This window comes from Myxine glutinosa, chromosome 9, assembly GCF_964187855.1.
Source record: "Myxine glutinosa chromosome 9, kmMyxGlut1.1, whole genome shotgun sequence".
Taxonomy (NCBI): Eukaryota; Metazoa; Chordata; class Myxini; order Myxiniformes; family Myxinidae; genus Myxine; species Myxine glutinosa.
The window spans coordinates 2,021,220-2,039,085 of NC_136269.1; positions in this window are offsets into that span (position 1 = coordinate 2,021,220).

The window sequence follows — 17,866 nt, forward strand, 5'->3', positions numbered from 1 at the left end:
GGAAAGGGTTTGGTCAAAGATGACGCCAAGATTCCGGATGTGAGGGGAGGTGGATACTGGGATACCGTCGATGTTGAGGGCAAAGTTATGGGTGGATTTTGTGAGCGTTTTTGGGCCAATGATGATTATTTCAGATTTATCACAGTTAAGCTTGAGGAAGTTGATTTGAAGCCAGGATTTTATTTCAGTGATGCAGTTTGTCAGGATAGAGTGGGTGTCGGTGGAGACGGACTTGGTGGAGATGAAAAGCTGGATGTCATCGGCGAAGCAGTGGAATTGGAGACCATGACGGCGGATTAAGTGACCGAGCGGGGACAGGTAAAGGATGAAGAGGAGGGGGCCAAGAACTGAACCTTGGGGGACACCTTGGGGGAGGGGAGCAGTGGGGGATATATCTTTAAATAAAACAGCACGTTTTGTTAAACAAGTAAAATTTACAACCACAACACCTGGTTATACTGACCATACACCTTTCCTCATTGAATTTAACTACCTGCTTACAATTGAATTTTATAAAGAAGGACATATAGTTAATATGCGAATTAATAAATGGGGGTACGATATGCCTGATTTAGGGTATAATTGGTCTTTTTCAGTAAACTTGGAAGACCTACATGATTTTAATCAGTCTCATAAAGAAGAATATTATCCGCTTGGTGAGGATAAGGAGTTACGTGGAAGTACAATTAGCAAACAACAAATACATGATTTCAAGAATAGAAAATTATATGACAGCAAAACAATAGTTTGTATAACAAAGAAGGAAGGTAATGAGATAAAGATAGAAAGCCAAGGAATACAAACCAATTTGGTAGTGGGAAGATGGGGTGGTATTACCTGTCATAATATAAATCTCACATATATTTCTGATACATAAATGACAGGGAGAAGACTACAAGAGAATTATAATTTTTCTATTCAGGGATACCTTAAAGAAAAGGGTGCTCGGTATTACATACCTAATGAATTGGAGCATATACATGGGAATTTTGTAATTAAAAACTGGCCTTACACTGATATTGCTAAACCCACAAATGGAGACTTGATTAAAATATTGAATAAAAATGAACTTCTCAAAGTTATGAAATATAAAACTGTTTTAGAAATAATCAACAAATCTTATTGGTATCCTATTATGAGAAAAATAATTACAAATACAAGGATATCTCAAAATCCAGATGAATATACGTATAATATTCTATGGGGAGATGGTTCACGGGTAGCAAGGGATGAGGAAGGAGTTGAAGAAGAGAGGGAGAAAAGAGAGAAGGAGGAAAGAGAGAAAAGAGAGAAGGAAGAGAGTGAGAAAAAGGAGAGGGAAAAAAGAGAGAAGGAGGAGAGGAAGGAAAGAGAGAGGGAGGAAAAATATAAAAAGATGGAAATCAGTGAGATTAATAAAAGATTGAAGGTATTACAGCAAATAAATCAAACTCAATGCACTGAGGAGGAAAATAAAGAAATGAAAAGTCTAATGGAAATATTATTTTCAAGAATGATTTTCCCATCACTTTCAGGGGAGAAGATTTAAATGAGAAAGTGGGGATAAAGAAGAAGAAGGAAAAGATTATGTGGTTGATGATGTTGGTGTTATTGACTTTAGTTAGTTTTATTTGTAAATAAATGGAGGAGAGAGTGAAGGCATTCCTCAGGATTCTTTATGTTTTATAAATCAAGATAGAAATGTATATGTTGAAAACCAAAAACGTTTTCGTACTCTGTCGGAATTTTTCTGATAAATAAATGAGTTATTACGTTAAGTGTAAAAAGAAAACTAATACCAAAAATATATCGTATGTTAATGGTAAAAATAATAGAGTTTATGAAAAGGGGATATGCTTGGTGTGCGGCTCGAAAAAGTGTCAATTCTATGGGGATTCTATGTGATTCTATGGAGATTCAATTCTATGTCAATTCAAAGCATTAAAGTGGGGGAGATATACAAAAGTTTTTGTCAGGGAGTAAATTTACAACAACTGGAATTCCAGGGGAATTACACCTTCCAGGGTATTCTTTCTGTGGACCAGGGACAAACTTGGATAAAAGATTAGATGAGGCTGACAATCCTAAACCTTGGTCTAAACCTCTAAATAGGGTTGATGAAGTGTGTATGAAGCATGATATTGCTTATGGGAATACCACTACATTGGATGAAAAACACGAAGCCGACAGAAATGTTGTATAATTTGTCTTTGATACAAAATCCAATGTGGAGCGAGAAAGTTGATAGGTTTATCGTGAAAAAATTGATAAGTGCTAAATTGAAACTTGGTCTTGGTTATTCACCCTCAAAAAACTATTAAGCTCCAATGATGTTATCAAGACTGAGGAGCTTTTGGCTGATGAATTGCATAAACCTATAATCATAAAGTTTAAAAGAAGGAAAGTTTATTCCAAAGGCACCGACCACATTTGGTCTGCTGATTTAATTGAACTAAATAATGATAAGGAATACAAGTATGCTTTAACTGTTATTGATTTGAGGAGTAGATTTGCATGGGGTTTTCCTTTAAAAAACAAAAGGGGTAATACTCTTATGTTAGCTTTCAGTGGAATATTTTGTAAAAGTAAAAGAAAACCAAAAAAGTTATGGACTGATGAGGGAACAGAGTTCTATAACAAAATATTCATAAAATATCTTAAAGATAATGGTATTAAATTATACAGCACCTTTAATGAAGGAAAGGCAGTTGTTTATTGTGCGTTTTAATCACACTTTGCAAGAGAGACTATATAAAAAATTCACAGAACTCGGTTCTCAACAGTGGGTATCTTTAATTCAGAATATTGTAGATAATTACAATAATACAGTTCATTTATCAACAAAATCAAAACCGTCAGAATCATTTACAAAATTAGAATATGAAAAGGAGATTAATTTGAGAAAACCCAAGTTCAGAGTTGGTGATGTTGTAAGAATATACAGATTGAAAAGTCATTTTGAGAAAGGTTATTCAAAGAGATGGACTAATGAATTATTTAAAATCGTTGATGTAATGTATACAGTCCCTTGGACTTACAAATTATATGATTTAAATGAAGAAGAAATATTGGGATCATTTTATTCACACGAATTACAAAAAACAAAGCTGATAAACCAATAAACAACATCCATCCATACTTTCATCCACCCCACCCAGATTAGTTAATTAATTCCCCACACACATTTATTTAATTAGCAGTATTTAAAAAATTCATAAGCCACAGCCACACAAACCACACCCACACAGACCATGCCCACACAAACCACACCCACACAAACCACACCCACACAGACCACACCCACACAGACGACACCCATCAATCCCCCACCCCTTTGTGCACCCCCTCCCTTGACCCATCACCCCCCTCATCCCACCCCCACCTTCCCCACACACATGGGGAGGGGAGGGATGGGATGAGGGGGGGTGATGAGTCATTGGTAGGAGCGCATTGCCCCCCTTCTTTTTTCCTTTATTCTCTTTTTGTAATTAATAATTAAATAATTGTAGACAAAACAAATATAATTAAAACCATACAACATTAAAATCTTGTCATTATTTTGGGGTAAGAGGAGATGTTCAGTTTCCTCCCAGCATGGATTGAAGTCAGCTCCACTAGATCTTTTAAGGTCTTCAATCTCCTGTTTAACATAGGGGAGAGCATATAATGATTATAGGGAAGAGATAAAGTGTAATGGGTGAGGGAAAATATTACAGATTAAAGCATTTACCTCTATAAAATTGAGTTTTGCATCGAGACAAAGGTTTAACCTGACATAGGTTGGGAATGTGGAAGATGGGTTGTCAACTCCAACTGTTATCTCTGCTATTGAAGTAATGTTCTGTTGGAAAACAAAGTGAGAAACTATAAAATTTGTAATAAGTAAAGTTGAAACTTACCTCAAGTTTATCCAGATGTGAATTTTAAACTTACATGGGTAGGGAATCGGGTGACACTCCTCGCAACTTCAGGGTTGTGAAATTCGTTGGTTTCGTCATCAAACTTCATGTTGTTTGGTTGGTTTTTAATGCTGGAAGAAAACAAACCGTTAGTTAAAGTTAATAACACACATACACACAGTATCTAAGTTTGTGAATAATTAATTATTAATTATATCTCTTACCTCTCACATAACATCTCAAACAAGGTGCTTAATTCGTTGCCAGTCATTTGTTCTGTTGTTGAGACAGCTTTGGGGAATATTAAAGGGTGAGAGAGGCTGTCTAAACACTCAGCCATCTCATTATGAAGTCCCCTCTGAACTTCAGTTAATTCTGTAAGGGTTTCATTCAGACACTCCTGGCTCCGTGCGCGCAGGAAACCACAGGCTGCACTGCCCGTGGGCGGGAACTAGGCCTTGCTGCATGGTCCGCTCACTCCTGGCTCCATGCGCACAGGAAACCACAGGCTGCACTGCCCTTGGGCGGGAACTAGGCCTCGCTGCACGGTCTGCTCACTCCTGGCTCCGTGCACGAAGTGAACAGGCCGCACCCGCTCAGTCGCTCCGGCCGTACTCGTCCTCACGATCTCGTTCACCAACACCGACGTGCCACGGAAAAGAAAATGCGGCCGTGCCTTCAACCCGAAGGGCCTAGAGGGCATAGGGCTCCTGGTTCCGTCAGCTCACAAGAATGCGTCACCAAAAATATCAGCTCTATCAAAGCAAGCTTACGGCACTGAATGCAACATGGACAGCAGCATTGCGGTTTTGTTCAAAATGCTTTGGGTGCTGGTTTATCATGGGAAGCTTGTGTCATCTGAAAGAGCAGAAATAAGTCGCCATTTTGTGTCCCTTGCCCCGTCTGTGCTTGTGACTTGACGCCTTAGTTTTTATCGGATTTTTTTTAATTTTTACTTTATTGTATATAGTTATTATTGATTTCATTCTGTGTTTATTTGTTCGGGATTAAACCTGTTTGCTTTTATTCAAAGATTTATCCCAGTGTGTACCCCGGTTAGAATAGGTACACCGTATCCCTGCATGTCGTAAGAGGCGACTAAGAGGGTTGGCGTCAGGAAGGGCATCCGGCCCTAAAAACATTGCCTCAAAAAGAGAACCATGTCAATTACAACTACATATGGGCAGGGTACAGCCCGAAGTGGAGATCGGTTTCTGAGGTTTGGGACATGGAATGTAGGGACAATGACAGGGAGATCAGGAGAAGTGGTGGAAGTATAGGTCAGAAGAAGAGTGGACATATGTTGTGTGCAAGAGACGAGATGGAAGGGAAGTGGTGTGAGAATGGTGAAGGGTAGGCAGGGACAGAAATACAAGTTTGTGTGGCAAGGGTGCCCAGAGGGTGTGAATGGTGTTGGTGTCCTATTTTCTGAGGAGTTTGTAGACAGTGTGGTGAGTGTGACTAGAGTGAGTGATAGGTTGATGATGGTGAAATTGATGATTGGAAACCTCTTGGTGAATGTCATCTCGGGATATGCTCCGCAGGTTGGTCGGAGTGATGAAGAGAAGGACAAGTTCTGGTGTGCGATAGAGAAGCTGATGGAAAACGTGAAAGATGAGGAAGTTGTTGTGGTAGGAGGAGACCTAAATGGACATGTGGGAAGGAGTATGGACGGTTTTGAGGGAGTTCATGGGGGTTCCAGATATGGTGTGAGAAATGGAGAAGGTGAAAGGATTTTGGAGTTTGCTGATGGAGCTGATTTGTTGATTTGTAATACTCAGTTCCAGAAAGGGGATAATAAGCTTGTTACATACACGTCAGGTGGGTCGACGACAACCGTTGACTACCTGATGGTGCGTAGGCAAGATAGGGGGCACCTCCGGGACACAAAGGTGATCCCGGTGTAGGAGGCTGTTTCACAGCACCACTTGGTTGTCTGCGCCATAAGGGTGAAAGGTGCGAGGAGAGCTCGGCGGGTGAAGTACCAACCGAGAATTAAGGTGTGGAGGTTGAAAGAGGTGACAGTAAGTGAGGCATTCAAAGAGAGGCTGAGTAGGGTAGAGGATGATGTGGTTGAGCTTGAACGTGGTTGGATGTCAATGATAGATAGTCTGTTGGGAGCTGTTGGTGAGGTATGTGGAAGGACAAAAGGACCACAGAGGCACTCGGAAAGATGGCGGTGGGATGATGAAGTTGGAAAGAGGATTGACGAGAAGAGGAAGAAATCCAAGGCCTGGCAGAAGGCGAAGGGTACGGGAGCAGAAAAAGCAGAGCATGAAAGTTATAAGGCAGCCAGGAAGGCTGCAAAGAAAGAGGTAGCAAAGGCGCAGGAGGCATGTAGGAAAATGTTCGGAGAACGCTTGGATTCGGAAGAGGGTCAGAAAGCGGTATTCAGGATTGCAAAGCAGATAGCGAAAGAGAGGTGTGATGTGATGGGGTTGAGTTGCTTGAAGGATGAAGTGGGACAAATCGTTGTGGACCCAGATGGAATTAAAGGAAGATGGAAAAGATATATGGAAATGCTGTTGAATACAGAGAATGAATGGGATGGCAACATAGAGAGTAACCCAGTTTTAGGACCTTCAGAGAAGATAACTGAGAAGGAAGTTGAGAAAGCGATAAAAGCAATGAAGAGTAGAAAGCGGGAGGGCTGCCGGGAGTTGTGGGAGATATGTTGAAGGCAGCAGGAAGTTGGGGTGTGAAGAGAATGACAGAGATCTGTAATCTGGTGGTGAAAGAAGGCCGCATTCCATTGGATTGGGGACTGAGTACCCTCATCCCTCTATACAAGGGGAAAGGTGACCTTCTGTAGTAGGGTGGAGTGAAAATAGCCAAAAAAAAACTGTTTTTGAATTTTAACTAGCTAGATATGCCAAAAGGTGCCATTACATCTATAAAGCACTGTGTTAAAATTGTATTAAAATTGAACAATATTTTGATCTCCCTCAGTAACTTTTTATTTTACTATACTATGCAACATAGTAAAACAGCTCATAGATGCATTCAAATCATAGGTCTATTATAGTTTGTCTCAGAATGTTACAGTCACACAGTTACAATGTGAAGAGTGTGAAGTCGCGCTTCGATTCAAACGATGGCATTATCCATCTGTCGCGAGGTGACACGGGCACGGATGAAGCCGTCTCGCCTTTTCTTGCCACACACAGCTTGAGCGGCCTCGGTCACGAGTTTCACAGTCCTTTCCACAGCCTGTGTGTGGCAAGGGAATTTAGGGAAGAGGACAGTTGGGGTGACATCCATCGTGATAAGTTCCTTCAGCTCAGGGTCTGACATGCCTCGGATCACGGGAGGCTCCGAGATGGCGCACGCTCCCCAGTCAATTAGGTCGAAGTACTCCACTGCGTCAAAGTTGAGTTTAGCAGGGACCTTGAACCGTCGTATCTGTCCAGTAGGCTGTCTGTCTGTTGCTCTGGCTTTCATCACTCGCCGCAAACCCCATTCTCGTATTTGAGGTCGATGGTCAGTTATCATGGCCAGGAGTATATTTTCCGGATGTGCAAAGTACGCGTTGCGGTGCATAACAGGGTGAACAATCTTCTTGTGTTTAGTGCTAAGGTATCGTGACTTGACGATCATCTGGTGGATGTGCCTGGCTCCATCTTTTCATGACGAGTGGACTTTGATGGAAAACCACATTGGAGCATACACTCGAATGATATATGTCACCATGGTTTTCAACTTCTCAGGTGGTGTCTTGACGCTGACGTACAGTTGGAGTATTCTATTAGCTGTTGTAAGCCACCGAGAGTGATTCAGGCATCCAGGGTTTCGTATGGCCAGATCGACGCTGCATTCACCTTCGCTAATGCCATTTCACATTTCCAAGAGATATCGCTGGTCTGTACTCCAGTCTCTCGGGTCCACATTCGGCAATGCCTGACTCAGTTTCACTGGCGTAAACGATGTTACAGGCTGTTCGTTACACATTGATAGACGTTTTCAGATGGGTCCTGAGAATCCACGCGGGCCTGTAGTTGTGCCGTCGAGTTCCTCGAACAGATGCCGCAGCGGAGGTTCATTGGCATGAAGAAGACATACCAGCCACTGCAGTGGACGATTGAAGGTTTCTTCCAGTTGTCGTATAACACCTCCTGTATGTCCCGTATTCACGTTAGTGCCGTCACACCTGACTACATTGATTTCCTCTGTCTTCACATTCCATTCCTTCAGACTAGCGACTAAAGACTCTGCAATGCTTTTGCTGGATCCTGATGATGGAGTTGTGTGGCTGAAGTACGATGAACCGGGTTCTGTGATGATGCTGACGTGTTCTTCTTTGACTGTTGTTCGGTGATTCTTGTTGTCAGTGCCGTGAACCTGAGTCATGGTGTTATCCTTCCTGCCATCAAAGTATAGTCCCTCTATGACGGTGCAGATATCACTTTGAAGTTCTTCTCGAGTTTTGCTACGTTCTCTGCGGATCTTGCTGTGATCAATTATTTTAGAACGGTCTTTTGGTGAAACTACGCCGAGATGGTGTAGAACTGATGTAGCTAATATAGCAGCTGATCTGTCAGAGACGCCAGTTCGGTCGCAGGCTTTAGCGAGCGAAGGTAGTGAGATCGTCATTTGTTGCTGTTGTCGAACCGGTTTTGGTGTGCTCTGGAGATAAACTGATTCAGAAATATACTCATCGTCAGTCGCGCTATCCGCGTAGTCTTCTTCGCTTTCGTCATACGTAGAAGCAATCTGATTTTTGGCATCTTCGTAGTGAGTTTTCATTCGTTTGAGATTGGTCTCTTCTCTTTCCGCTTTCCTCTTCAATCTTGATGTCTCTTCTTGATCTATTCCGCCAATTACCATGTTCCTCGGTCCTCTCTGGTCTTGAAGGAACTCTCGCTCTTTTTGCGGCACTTTATGTTCTTTCAAGCAGTTACAGTTGGACACCATGTTAGAACATTTACATTTGCTAAGATCAAACAGATTGGTAGATTTGTCGAGAAAGTCTGTGAGTCGTTGTTTGTAGGTGGCTTGATCCTTTCTTCCCTTGTAGACTTTTAGGATTGAATTGTACTTGTCATGGAAAGATCTGAGTTTTTCAATCGCTTGCGCGTGCGATACCGTTGGAAGAGAGGCCGTTTCCCATACCTCTTGAATTTCATAGCACAGTTTGTGAGATATGTCACCAAATGAAGGGTATTTGCCATTCTCCGTCCTAAGCTGTTGCCGAGATTGAAGGTATCCTTTCATGACATCAGCGTACGTTGGGAGAACGTTAGTTTGGACGTTTCGTGGAGCTCCAAATATCACGCATGTAACTTGATCTCTTGTGACCGCCATCGTTCTGAAAACAAACAAAAACAACTTATTACAGGCTTAACTTAGGGTTCTCCAGACAGACAGACAGACAGCACAAACAACACGAACGAACTCACACGAATTGAAGGGGGGTGGCAGGAGTGCAGCAATCGCCCAAGTGCAGCAAATCGTCTCATCTGGCATAAATAGTCCCAGCCAGTGCTAATATAAAATCACCCCACAACATCTCGATGGGATTTAGATCCGGGGTTTGACTTAGCCATTCCAGAACCCTCCATTTCTTTCTTTTCAGCCATTCCTTGGTGGATTTACTGGTATGTTTAGGGTCATTATCATGTTGCAGGGTCCACCTTCGGTTGAGCTTCAACTTTCCTACAGATGGCCTCACATTATCCTCAAGCACCCTCTGGTACAATGAAGAATTCATAGTGGATTCTATGATGGTGAGCTGCCCAGGCTCTGATGCATCAAAGCTGCCCCAAACCATAATATTTCCACCACCATGCTTTACAGTTGGTATCAGGTTCTTGTGGTCAAATGCTGTCTTATGTTTTCGCCTGCCGAAATCTCGGCTCTCTGCTCACCTTCACTCTTTCATTCCTCTTTTCTCCCGCCTCTGGAACAAACTCCCTCACTCCCTTCAATCCCACTCCTCCCTCCAGGTCTTTAAAACAGCTGTTCACCACCATCTCTTATCTTCCCCCATCCAAAACCTTGATCTTTTCTACCCCCGCTAATTCACCCCAGATCCACCTTGTTTGAAATTCTAACTTCTTTCCTGGAAGTCCTGGCAGTGTCCATATGTTTTATACCTCTCCCACCGCCCCCTTCCCACGCCCCCCCCCCCCAAAGCCCTCGCCCTCTCTCAGATCTCTCGATGTCTCCATGTCTCGGTCCCTGCTCTCAAATGTTGTGTTTGTGTCCTTCCCCCTCTCTCCCCATCTTGTCTACCGCTCCCTATGCTATATGTTTTTTGTGTCGGTTTGTCTTTCTGTGTGATTAATGTTCGCTCTTTCACGAGCCTCGACCTTGTATACAAAAAAAAAAAAAAAAAAAAAAAAAAAAAAAAAACATGTCTTCTGGTACTGTGGCCAAATAGCTCGACCTTTGACTCATCTGTCCAGAGCACATTGTTCCAGAAGTGCTGGTCTTTGCCTCCGTGTTCATTTGCAAACTTTAGTCTTGCCCTGATGTTCTTCCTGGACAGCAAAGGTTTCCTCCTGGCACACCTCCCATGTAGATCAAATTTGTGCAGCCTTTTTCTAATGGTAGACTCGTGCACTTTGACATCAACAGTGGCAAGAGCTACCTGTAGGTCCTTTGATGACATTCTGGGGTTCTTAGAGACTTCTTTCAGCATCTTGCGGTCTGCTCTCGGGCTGTACCTGCTGGGTCGGCCTGGCCTGAACAAGTTGGCAGTTGTTTGGAATCTTCTCCACTTGTAGATGATCTTCCGGACAGTCGAATGATTGATTTCAAATTGTTTGGAGATCTTTTTAAATCCCTTCCTAGACTCGTAGGCATCTACAACCTTCTTTCTGAAGGCCTCAGAGAGCGCTTTTGATCTAGGCATGGTGACGCCGCACACTTCAACAACAAAGAGCAAACCAAACTAAATGTCTGAGGTTTAAATAAGACAGGTTCCTCCAAGATCCTCTCTAACAATGTTCTAATCATTTGCACCTGATTCTAATTTTAGGTTTTTGAAGTAGAGATAAATGTGGGGGTGTACTTACTTTTTCCACATGCGAAATTTGCATTTATGTTTATTTAAATTATACAATGGACTACAAAATGTAAATGTTTCATAATATTTGTTATATTATACCACCTTTATCTATTAATATTGTTGAAATGAAGATCAAATCGCTGTATGTTGAAATATGTTGAAAAAGTCAAAACTTTACATGGGGTGTACTTTCTTTTTCACGTGATTTTATGTCATATCTGTTGGTAATAGTCTGGAGGCATATCCCCAAAAGTGGCCTAGAAAAGGTGGTAGGGGTACACTCATGTTACAAGCTGGCAACAATGTTTTTCTGAAAGCCCAGACCTCTAGGAACCCAAAAAGTCTTGTTGCCAGCTTGGGAAATGGTTTGGACCAGATTTGTGGCCATTTTTCAAAATGGCCGCCTACATTTTTGGTGTTTTCTAATATTTGAGCTCTAGAACTTATATCTGGCTGTCTTAAAGGTCTCTAGGGTTATGACCTTATAACATATAGTCATACAACAATCCTCACCCAAATTGGGGTGCATGGCATATCTATAAGTGGTTTTATTGAAGCAAAAAGGCAAAAATATGCCTGAAAAACGCCTTCATTTTGATTTTTCCAAATCACTAAATTGCATACTGTGAAGTTGTTCTTTGGTCAATTTCTTTCAAAATAGTTTTAAAATTTGCCCAGATCCCTCCTCTTCATTAGCAAATCTTCAGGAATATACCCAAGTTCTCAGAAAATATGTTTTATGCATGATCAGCTACCCCTACCCCCTAAATCACAAAACGTGCCAATTTTCAATATTTCCAGATTCCAACCAATATCATTGTTGTATGACTTTTTCTCATCATGATAGGTCCAAATTAACTTACTCTATGTGATTAGGTGTTAATAAAAATTGAATTTCACACTTTAGTGAAAATCCAAGATGGCTGCCAAATGGCCATAGAATATTTGGTGGCGCGAGACCATAAGACTGCAATTTCATTCAGAGGCACTTCTAAAATGTTCCATTTATACTAAATATATGAGGCACTACTATTCTATAGGTCACATGTATGTGAAAGAGTCTTGATGAGTTGAAGATGTATTATTTTAGAGGGGGACTTTATGTAAAATTTATGTTTTATAACATTTGAATTTCAGGAAAGTAGTGTGGATTTGGAAGTGCCTTGTTTGCGGAGTATATTAGTTCCAACATAGCTGACAAACAAGGCACTTACATAAATGAAGACATAGAAGATTGTAAAATATAAGCTATATTATTTAATGTAAAACAAAAATAAACATACATAACTTGTATACATAATGCAAACATTATTATGTTACACTGATCCAAACAATACAAACGTCAATGCAATGCTTGCACCTTTAAACTAAACAAATATTTGGCACTGAATTAACAAAGTCATACCCAACAAGCTAATCTGGCTATTCATACATAAGTGACAGAATGTGGGATACAGTCATATCATAGACTAGTAATACATTGGTGGAACAGAGCTGAAGCAAGACTAGTTACATTACGTCAAATACAGCCAGCATAGTAACAATATGACATTATGGAATATACTCAAGTTTCCATGCATGTCGTCTAATCACTATCAGAGTCATTGAGGGGGTTCCTGCATAAGTCTGCACATTTGCATGCCAATGTGCACCGCAATCCATTTTTCCTACAGTTGCACCTGCCAGTTAGACATGGACGGGCCTTTGAGGTACATGCACACGTCGCAATTTTGACACATTCTGCTGTGAGCCCTTCCTTGGTCATGAGACGGGGCATCAGCTGGTTGTCCTCAAGGTACCAGCCGGATGTTGTTGGATTGGGGATTCCTGGATTTGGCACATTGGCATGTGGCACATGTGGCACATTGGCACATTGGCCACACATTTGCCTCGTGTTCCCTGTCCATGTCTTCTATTAGGGCACTGACCTGGTAGGCCTTGGGCACCAGACGCCTCAGAGCACTGTAGATGGCCTCATCGTCTGCCTGCTGGAAAGCTCTCGAAAGGTCCTCTGATACCTGATTGATTTCTGCATCAATCTGTACTTCATTTTCATTCAGCCAATGTAGGATCTTCTGCCACAGAATTCGCCATAATGCCTCAAACACAAGCTTGTGGGCACGGATTGTGCGGTTCCATTGTTTCCCGTTGAGGATGTTCTGTGCAGTGTTCTCGCCATACACACCACTTTCTACCAGAATGTCCTTCAAGCCGGAATCTGCCATGTACTGTCCAATAACCTTGGTGAAATTCATTTGAATATGGAAACCACCAAGCATCACCACTAGGTTTTTGCATTTGTCTGGTTTGGCCCACTGCAACATCTTGGCTTTACAGTACAGTTGCTCATCAAAGGTAAGTACTGTATACGTTTGCCCTAGTGCAGCAGTCATCCTTTGGCAGTTTTGAATCACTGTCCAGATGGTGTCAAACTCATGTGCAGGTTCATTGATTATCGGCATAGGCCCTACTGTAGTCTTTGCTGGATTCACATCAGACACACGCTGGTTAAATGCTGTCCAGCCTGGAACATGCTGGTCCTCGGTGTGAGACTGACGTGCAAGGAGCCATGACACATCTATGGCCATAGCCTCAGAGATAACCTGGGCATCCGATTCCATATACCAATCAGCTTTCACAGCTACTGGAAATGTTGCTTCGGGTTTCTGGGTGCCCATGCCTGAAGGTTGAATCTCATTGAAATGCTCTGGCACAGTTACAGATCTGCTACTGCTTGACTTGACATCAGGTGCAATGGTCTTTTCGCCAGGTATGCTTCTTCGAAAGGCAGCAGACTGTGAGGCATGAAAGGAGCCTTGACCGTCAAGGGTCTCCTCTATGATGTCAATGTTATCATTAGCATATCTGATGTATCCTTGGTAGGTAGCTTGTGCAAAATTCAGGGGTATTATTGTGTTGTTTTGCTCAACATATCTGGCCAAGACAGAGTTTGCAAGGGCAGTGTCAGCTCTTCTTACAGTTTCATAACTAACACCATGTCCTGCAGCATGCATTAGTTGCACCAAGTCCTTGGACCTTGTTGCTTGGTGAACAGTGAGAGCTAGCCCTAGTTGCTTTGGTGTCTGCTTTCTGCCACCAGATGCCAAACATACTATGTCCTGTGCTATGCTCAAAATCCTTTTGCTTTCTCCATCATCATCACCTTCGGAGGTCCCTTCAGAATCTTCAAATATGCTGTCACAATCACACAGCAGGCGTAGGAAAATGTAAAGGCTTTCAGGAACCACCTTCTGTGCACTTTCAGTATTGATGTCTCCAATATCTGAGTGTCCTGGCATTGTCTTGATGTCATTTCTCATTTTGACTGCCACTCTGTAAAGCCAACTCAAGAGTTCCTTGTCCTTTGTTTCGGCTGAGAAAGATGGAATGTGCTGGGAGGTTTCATCAGAATCTTGTATCTCACTTTGTTCTAGCTCATCTGCCATCTCTGCTAAGTTCTGAACAACAATACCTGTTTGAATTAGTGGGAAGACTAGAAGTGAATCCTGTTGATTCATGGACTGTACAAAATCTGCCCTATCTCCTAATACCCTTTTGACTTTGTTCTTGAATGCTTTGTAACTCTGTCGGTCACATTGCTCCACACAGACACTGAAGTCTCTTCTCATCATGTAACAGTATTGGTGCCAGATGGTTTTCATGGTATAGATGTCTCCTCCAGACAGCCCAGCATCCACCTCCTCGATCATTTTGTTGAAACAAACATCTGGTGGATATTCTGGGCCTTCTTCTACCACAGTTGACTCAGACTTCCTCCTGAAGGTTACATAACAAGGAAGGTGGTACTTCCCTTCAGCAGCTATTAGGTCACTTATTCCTGCCAACCGGCATCTCATAATCTTGTTCTTTTGAGCATCATTTAGTATTCTGTCTGAGGTCTCTAAAGTGGCTACATTCCTCAATTGCTTTCCTGCCTTATCCTCCTGACAGAAAATACATTTGTCGCAGGACACTGAAGCAACTGATGCTCTAGAAGAGGGGCGAATGCATGTAGATGGTTGGTCACACGAGTCCTTTGCTTCCTTTTCATGCCGATTTTTCAGTCTCTCAATATGGTTGGCATGTGTAAACTTTGAATAACAGCCCCTGTGCCATACTATGTGTTCTTTTTCATCATCAAGGTCAATACTCTGTATTCTGTCAAGTGTTGAGATGTACTCATGGTCATGGTATTTCTGTCTCGTAATCACACAGTCTTTAAAGCGTTCGAGACCAACATCTGTGGGCTTGGTTGTCTTTTCATTTTTTCTGTTGCCTTGGCAAATGAAGCATGTGCTCCAGTCGATGTCCAGTGCAACTGATTCTCTCTTCCGTCTCCCGCCTATCACAGCTACAGGTTCCATCTTCATTCATATCTGGAAAGAGACAAAGACTATGTCTACCACAACACTGAAAGCTATTTATAGCACATGCAACAAGCAATATGTTATAGTACATTGTTAACACAACAATTATGTTAAAATGATGATTCGGGCAGGACCTGAGGAAGGATACAAAGGAAAGCATCATTATTGCAATATATTATGTCTCAAAAATGTGTTGGTATCAAATGGTAGACTGCATTACCTTAACTTAACGTCATAATGTGAAATATTATATTTTATTGGCCATTTGGCAGCCATCTTGGATTTTCACTAAAGTGTGAAATTCAATTTTTATTAACACCTAATCACATAGAGTAAGTTAATTTGGACCTATCATGATGAGAAAAAGTCATACAACAATGATATTGGTTGGAATCTGGAAATATTGAAAATTGGCACGTTTTGTGATTTAGGGGGTAGGGGTAGCTGATCATGCATAAAACATATTTTCTGAGAACTTGGGTATATTCCTGAAGATTTGCCAATGAAGAGGAGGGATCTGGGCAAATTTTAAAACTATTTTGAAAGAAATTGACCAAAGAACAACTTCACAGTATGCAATTTAGTGATTTGGAAAAATCAAAATGAAGGCGTTTTTCAGGCATATTTTTGCCTTTTTGCTTCAATAAAACCACTTATAGATATGCCATGCACCCCAATTTGGGTGAGGATTGTTGTATGACTATATGTTATAAGGTCATAACCCTAGAGACCTTTAAGACAGCCAGATATAAGTTCTAGAGCTCAAATATTAGAAAACACCAAAAATGTAGGCGGCCATTTTGAAAAATGGCCACAAATCTGGTCCAAACCATTTCCCAAGCTGGCAACAAGACTTTTTGGGTTCCTAGAGGTCTGGGCTTTCAGAAAAACATTGTTGCCAGCTTGTAACATGAGTGTACCCCTACTGTCACATTTCCTGGAAGTGCCTCCAGACTATAATATCCTATGTTAAATTTCAGTTTACCCTACTGAGGTCTCATTGTACTATTTCTGGGTGGATATCCTTCTGAAATTAATCATTATGAAGTGAGGACATTCATGGAAAATTTGGCACATTTGTTCACCTGGTTACCGTATTTCCAAAATAATTCATTAAGCCACGTTACTGAGGGGGAGGGAGGGGTTAGCAGTAGTAAGGAGAGCAGGAGTGGATGTGGGAGAAGGCATGAGGTGACGATGGGCAGCACTCTTCAAGAAGAACACGAGACAATGTATGCGTAAATGTAAACAGTGGTAACCTAGAACGCCACCCAGTAGAGCGCGTACTCCCGCGTGGGTGGCCGCTGCTGAGCCCTATCTTCCAATGGTAAAAAAAAATCCTTAAAAAAATTCCTGAATCCGGAATAATATCCTGAGCTCAACCAAAAAACTAATGAATTCTTCCTTATCCGAAGGGCAATCATGCCACCAACTTTCATCCAAATCCGTTCAGAACTTTTCCAGATATCTTGTTCACGAACACACACACGGACGGACACGATCGAATGCATTACTCCCTGGCGGGAGTAATAATGTGGTGAACAAACGAGACAATGTGATAAACTAGCAGGGGCTACCCGGTGGGAATGAGGTGTGGGGAGGGTGGTGAGTGGGATACCCGGCGCAACCCACCTGGGAGAGCTTTTCCCAGCAGTGGTTTAAGGATGTGTTGGACATTGAAAAGCTGTGGAGTTATTGACCTCATGGAGGTTCCCTTCTGCCTGCAGGCTCGCAAAATATATCACTGCCTGACCCCACACCCAATATACACTCGAAAGCGACCTTTGGTGGCCAAAAAACGGATGTCGAGGCCAGAGTATCGTAGCATAAAACAGTACCCAGATTGTGAAGTACCAACACCCCAAATTTGAGGCCTCTTGATGCTACGGTTCGGCCGTGAAAGAATAATGAACTAGAGCGCCACTCAGTAGAGCCCATACTCCCGCCGTGGGTTCAGTTGGAATAATACGTTTTGTTTAACATCCCCTCTCCCCAAAACAATAAATGAAAACGAAAGTAGGCCCGAACTGTCAGAGAATTAATTTTGATATATCTCGGAATTAGAGGAGAAAAACATCATTTAAGAATAAGAATAAAAACTTTAATGCAGTAAAACAGAAAAAAATCTTTCCCAAAAAAATTTCCAAAAATAATTCCTGGATCCGGAATAATATCCTGAGCTTCACCAAAAACTAATCAATTCTTCCTTATCCCAAGGGCAATCATCCCACCAACTTTCATCCAAATCCGTTCAGAACTTTTCCAGATATCTTGTTCACACACACACACACACACGGACACGATCGAATGCATTACTCCCTGGCGGGAGTAACAAACACACAAACAAATACACAAATGCACAAACAAACACACACTTGGAAATATTTATATAGATGTCATTTTGATTGTGTAATAATTTAGTTGTTACATTAGTAGTGTATTGCTATAAAACAGTGAGGTGTGGTGCTGTGCACACACGACTCGATTGCCAGAGAGGTAGGCCACAGCGCGTGGATACAAACAAGAGTCTTTATTACAAGCGCGCATATCAGCACTGGGCGGGCTCGAGCTTAGAGCCCGCATATATGTCCCGAGGCCATGCCTTGCCCCTG